The sequence below is a fragment of the Candoia aspera genome, chromosome 1 (genome assembly GCF_035149785.1).
Source record: "Candoia aspera isolate rCanAsp1 chromosome 1, rCanAsp1.hap2, whole genome shotgun sequence".
Taxonomy (NCBI): Eukaryota; Metazoa; Chordata; class Lepidosauria; order Squamata; family Boidae; genus Candoia; species Candoia aspera.
Window position 1 is genome coordinate 31,168,116 of NC_086153.1, and position 6,872 is coordinate 31,174,987.

Sequence of the window (6,872 nt, forward strand, 5' to 3'; positions counted from 1 at the left end):
CTTAAGGACATGGTTTTGTCACTGTGCTTGGGGATCTGGATGTGTGACAGAGCCCATGCAATGGTTATGCTGATTTCTCTGTTTTATGTTTGGTGGGGTATTTTTTTCACCTCAGTTGCCAATTATGTGTCTATTATTTTTATTATTATAAGTTATTATATGCTGTTTTTAATTACCATTAGCCACCCAGAGTCATGAACTTGAGATGGGTGGCCATACAGGAAGGAAGGAAGGGAGGGAGGGAGGGAGGGAGGGAGGGAGGAAGGAAGGAAGGAAGGAAGGAAGGAAGGAAGGAAGGAAGGAAGGAAGGAAGGAAGGAAGACACTAGAGTCAATAGTAGAGTTTTCTGCTGCCTACTTTATAAGAACTAACTCCAGTGAGTCTGCAAGAATTGCAACTTTTACAAGTAGCCAGGTAAGAATCAGGTAACAATTCAGGACCACAGGCATGTGTAATCAATCAATAGTAACAATAATGCAATACACCACTCCTGTATGTACCAAAATGAAGTCCCTATTATATTTACAAATCTAGGCACTGTGATGGTTTTCTTATGTAAATGGCACAACATCTGCAACCACATACCAGAATGCTCCGGCAGCCCAACAGTACTGGTAACCGTGGTGCAACAACTACTTTTGTATCTACTTTGGATTTAGGTGCTATTTGGTGGGAACTTAGGAATTATCATAGTCTCCAACCATGTCACTTGCAACTTCTTCTATCTATAGCACAACTCTCTTCAGCTGATCAATGCATTAACTCCAAATGTTGTGAGGATCAGTCTCCCTAGTTTAATAAAGAGGCCCAATTCTTTCTTTCATCTTGTCCTCTTATACTCTCCTCTAAAGACTCTTGTTAGAACAATCTGTCCAATGGAAAAGTGTTATGGTTTAGTGTGAGAAGATTGCTCAGCTTGGTTAGCTGTTGGTCCTGAACACTTCTTTGCAAATTAGATTTGAGAAGGTCCAATCATGAACATAAAGTACAACTTAAGAACAATGCTGTTGGCATTTGATTTGGAGACAGTATTGGGTCTCTCTTAGTTTCTCTGATAATCTTCTCAGCCATGTAGAACATAGGGGAGATGATCTTCACAGAAATAAGCAAGAACCGTTACATAAGCAAAGGGGGCTGAAATATTATTTAAGTCCTGAGAAGCAAAATAGTATTCAGAAGTGACTCAGGCAGGTTCCTCCCTGATTCACTGGAGTATAAAAAGGAGGGGAGGTAAAGCATAATCAGGCTTGCAAGATTCTGTTATTAAAATAAAGTCCTAGTTTTCCTGTGGATTTGATTTTTTGGCCTGGTCTACCCAGTGGAGCTGACAGCTGTGACAGGAAGATTCTTGATCTCTGTGAGAGAAAACATATCAAAAGAATCTCTATCTGATGTGGATTTTTCAAATTTGTCACCCTGTGAACAAGATAGTCTACTCACATTTATGCCATTGTGTCCTTTTTAATTCTATTTGGTATCTGTGCCCTTCAAGGAACAAAGCCTAATGATGTATTCAAGCAGCTGCTGTAAGTAGAATCCCTTTTTGTGGACTAAAGATTGACAGTAGTGGTTAACGTTTGGAGATGAAGGTTGAAGCATTGACGTCCCAAAGCAAGCACAGTGCTTCCCTGTCTATTTTGGTGTGATTCTTCTCTGCAGCTGTGAGATAACATTATGAAAAATCTATTGGGTATTCACTGCCATCTTTCATGATGAATGAGATAACTATTCAATATCCTGTTACGAGGCATCATAAACTCAGTTCACAACCCCATAAATGTGGGTTATCCTGTGTGAGCACCCTGTAAGCACTGTGTCACCATTTTCTTTGCTTCTGTGAATGGGTATCCACACTGTTTCTTCCATTGCCATACAAACTAAAATGAACAGAAGAAAAAAAGAAGAAGAGAGTTTTTAAATAAAACATTAAATTTTGACCATGCAAAATAATATTTCCATTACCTTGATAAAGGAATAGTTCATAAGCAGAGAGTGAAAACTTCTTATTAATCCAAGACAGCAAATCTTGGTGGGGTGATAGTATTTTCGTTGTACAAGAGAAATCTTTTTTGTTTTACCCCAATGCTCAATAAATCCAATAAATTCTTCATATACCCCACCAATCAATTTTTGGTATATGATTTTAAATCACACTCACATCTTTAAACCACAATATTCTTCCAAAACCATATTAACAAACATATATAGATTAAACCAAAATGGAACAAAAGTGGGACAAACTCATATCATATGTTCAACTGTTGACAGTCAGCCTTCTTAAAACATGATTTTTTTTACTTGAATTAGACTATCTTAAGAACATAGGAAACATACATAATATTCTTTGAGACTCATAACCATTGATTTGCTAATATAAAGTATTCCAAGACTTTATTCCAAAGTTCTCGCAAATAATTGACAACTATCTTAATAATATTCTATGGAATGGAATGGAATGGAATGGAATGGAATGGAATGGAATGGAATAGCTTTATTGTCATTCCACTATACACTATACACCAAGCACATAATAAAATGAAATTTCATTGGAGTTGGCTCGCAAACACAATCAGACACTAAAATAAAAATACCGTAATTACTATAAAATATACATTCTTTACACATTCCACTTAAAAAACCTATTGAGTATCCAGGAGTCTAATAGCCTGGAGGACGAAGCTGTCACCCAATCTGGCTGTTCTACATCAGATGCAGCGGAACCTTTTCCCAGAGGGTAACAAAGAAAACAGGCCATGATGAGGATGGGAGGAGTCACTGACGATCATTCGGGCTCTGGACAGACAGCGTGCGCATGCTATATGCTGGATGAGAGGCAGTGAGATCCCAATTATCTTCTCTGCTGCCCTCAACACCCTCTGCACAGACTTCCTATCCGAGGCACTACAGCCTCCAAACCAGATGGAAATACAACTGGTCAATACACTCTCTAGAGTGCCTCTATAGAAAGTAAGGAGGGTGGGAGGTGGAAGATGTGCCTTCCACATCCAGCACAAAAAATGCAGACGTTGCTGTGCTCGTTTTACCAAAAATGCGATGTTAAGAGACCAAGTCAGACTATTCGTTATCTGCACCCCCAGGAATCTAATGCTACCGACTGACTCCTTGGCTATGTCATTAATAAAGAGTGGAGTGTGGCTAAGCCGGCTCGTCCTAAAGTCAATAATCATCCCCTTAGTTTTTTCCATGTTTAGAACCAGGCTGTTTCTATTGCACCGCTCCACCAAACCCTCCACCTCCTCCCTATAAGCCCACTCACTGTCATCCCTGATAAGACCCACCACCCTTGTATCATCCGCATACTTCACAATGGAACTGGTGGTAAACCTGGCACAACAGTCATGGGTCATCAGGGTGAACAACAACGGGCTCAGGACACAGCCCTGTGGGGAGCCGATGCTGAAAGAAATAGAGCTAGAGGTATTATTTCCAACTCACACCGACTGAGACCTCTCCGTAAGGAAGTCAAGTAGCCAACTACACAAAGGAGTACTGGAGCCCAGAGAACCCAGTTTGTCCACCAAATGCTGGGGAACAATCGTATTGAATGCTGAGCTGAAATCAACAAACAGCAGTCGCACATAGCTGTTCTTCTCCTCCAGATGTACCAAACTCGAATGAAGAACAGAGGAGATTGCATCCTCTACAGAGCGGTTCCACCGATAAGCAGAATCATCAGGTAACACTTCACTATTATTTCTTTATTTCTTTATCATATTTATATAGCTGCCCATCTCACAGAAAAGTATCTATATAGAGGATAACCAACTTTATTCCTCTTTGGTTCTTACATTCCTCCTCGTCTCCTCTGCAGCTACAGAAATTCATCAAGTCTCCTAGCTATTATCTATTCCTGCTAAGGAGAGGAGTGAATGTCCAAAGTTTATGAAGCTGTCATGGGAAAGTAAAGGATTTATGGTACTTTCATCACTCCTTCATATTGAATAGCTACATATTGGTAAGGAAATGCATGTTCCAGAAAGGCAACAAAATTATTTACTCTGATTCTTAGTGTGAGGAAATTAAAAGGTCTCTCACATCTAATTACACTGGTCAGTAGATTTAGCTTCACCCACATCATAGACTGAAATAAAAAAATCCAGACAAAGAGGAAGCTGAGTGAGATGACTCAGAAGCTAGAACAAAGAGAAGAAAAACAAAAACTTACAACAAACAGACAAAGCTTCAGTCTCTCACTCACTCACTCACACACCAGTTCCACTGAGACTATTGCTGGGGTGGGGAGAATGTGACTCTCCCGTTCTTGCTGATCTACAGTTCCCAGAACCCCTGTCCATAGATTATGCTGACTATGGTTGCTTAAGGATAGTTTTGCAACATCTAAAAGACCACCTGTTCCAAAGCCATGAATTAGTGTTTTTCCATTGCTAAAGTAAGTTTTCAACAGAGGAATTCCCAGCCCTGATAATGAAATCAAAGTGGGTGAGAGTGATTAAACAGTATTTTCTGTAAGGGGGCCTGAACAATGGATGTTGGCAGAGCTCTAGATGGCAACTCTACTTTCTCAAGAGGGCAGCTTAAATATAGGATATTTCTCCATGGTTAATCATATTGTGCTAGAATCTCTACAACCATCCCTTGCTTATGTCTGTTTTTTAAATATATTGAAAGCTTCACACAGTAAAATAAGATGTCTAGCTTTAAATTCTTTTAACAGCTTACTCATAGCTCATATTTTATTTATTATTTATTAAACAAAATTATATAGCCAACTACCAGGAGGAATTCTACACAGTGAAGAAGAATCAAAATCACAATATATATTTTTTTTAAAAGCCAATGTTGAGGCCCCAGTAAAACTTGCATCCATCAACCCTCTAGCCCCAGCACCTGGGGAAAGCCAGATCTTCACTGCTTTCCTAAAAATCAACAGAGTTGTGGCCATCCATATTTCCTGTGGGAGGCTGTTCCACAGGACAGTTGCATGACAGAGAAGCAGGTCTTCCAAGGTCCCACCGGGCTAGGCTGTTTCACCAAAGGGACTTAGAGCGTGCCCACACCACCAGATCTAGTGGAACAGACAGAAACCACTGAGGATAGACAATCCACAAGCAACCTGGCCCCATGCCATTAGAGTTTAAATGGGATGACCAGCACATTAAATTGCAACTAGAAGCTTACTGGGAGCCAGTGCAGCTCACACAGCAATGGTGTTACATGGATGTACCATAATGTGTCCACTACTGCCCATGCCACTGCATTCTGGACCAGCTGCAGTTTCTGAATACTCTTCAAGGACAGCCCCATGTAGACCACATTGCAATAGTCCAATTAGGAGGTGACTAAGGGATGAGTGACCATAGCACTGTCCCCCAATCTACAAAAGGGCACATCTGGTTCATAAGATGTATTTGTGCAAAGGCTCTCCTAGCCATAGCTGCCACATGCTCTTGAGTAGGAACCATGATTCCAGGAGAACGTCCACATTACATACCAGCTTTGACTGGGAGAGTGTAACCCCAGTCACAGTTAAAGATGGCAAACCATTAGTTACTAAAACCCATAGCCACTCAGTCTTACCACAGTTGAGCCAAAGGAGGTTGTTCCCCATCCAGACCCATACAGCCTCCAGGCACTGGAAAACACGTTGCAGCATCACTTGGATGGCCTGGGGCAGAGATGTACAACTGAGTATCATTAGCGTACTGATGATACTTGACTCTGTGCCAGTGGATGACCTTGCCCAGAGGTTTAATGTAAATGTTAAATAGGAAATGGGAGAGTCAAGCCCTGTGGCATCTTATACAGCAAAGGGCTTTCCCCCTCTACCAATGATTGATGGTATCAAAGGCCACTGAAAGATTAAATAGGGCCAGGATGGATCCACCACCCTCATCCTGATCCTCATCAGAGGTCACCCACAAGTGCAATCAATGCTGTCTCAGAACTATATCCTAGCCTGTATCCTGACTGTAATGGGGCTCAGATAATCCACTTTCTACAGAGCCCTTTGAAGCTGTAGGCCTACCACCTTCTCAACAACCTTCCCCAAAAACAGAAAGTTGAAGGCTGAACTAAAATTGTTCAGTACTGCTGGGTCCACTGATGACCACTTGAGGAGTGAGCAGACCACCGCCTCCTTCAAGGCACGTGGAACTACTCCCTCCTGCAAAGAAGCATTTACCATCGCCTGGACCCAGCTACATGTCATCTCCCAGGAGGCTTTGACCAACCAAGAGGGACATGGATCAAACACCCAGGCAGCAGAACTCACAAAGCCAAGGACCCTGTCCACTTCCTTGAGAGTAACCAGGTTGAACTCATCCCAGATATCCAGGCAAGACCTAACCCCAGTCATCTCCACAGGACCAGCACAGCTAGAATTTAACTCTGAACAGATTCAAACAACTTTATCCAACAGATGCTTTGTTTGATCCTCATAGTGGCTGCACAAGAGCTTCTCCAATCCCTCCTTACCAAAGAGTCACCCAAAACAGAATCTCCAGATGGCTATCTGCACACAAAATAAGGGCAGAGAAATACCTATGTTTCACTGCCCTTAACACTACAACATAGTCCATTATAAAGGCTCTTACCTGAGCTTAGTCAGATTCCATCTTCCTTCAGTGGTGCTGTAGGTGCCTCTTGCACCACTTTATCTCCTAGAGCTGCTCCAAAAACCAAGGGGGCCTCCTAGATCCACACACAGAGAGAGTCCACATAAGTGCAATCAGAGCTAAATCCATCATCACCCACTCCTCTGAAGAACAACTAGGGCCTCAGCCAATCTGTGCAGTAAAGCTTCAGGAATGACCCTAAATTCCCTCTGGATTCTCCCTGGGTCCATTAGGTACCTGGAGGGAAACGACCGAACAGGTCCCTCCTCTCTGGAA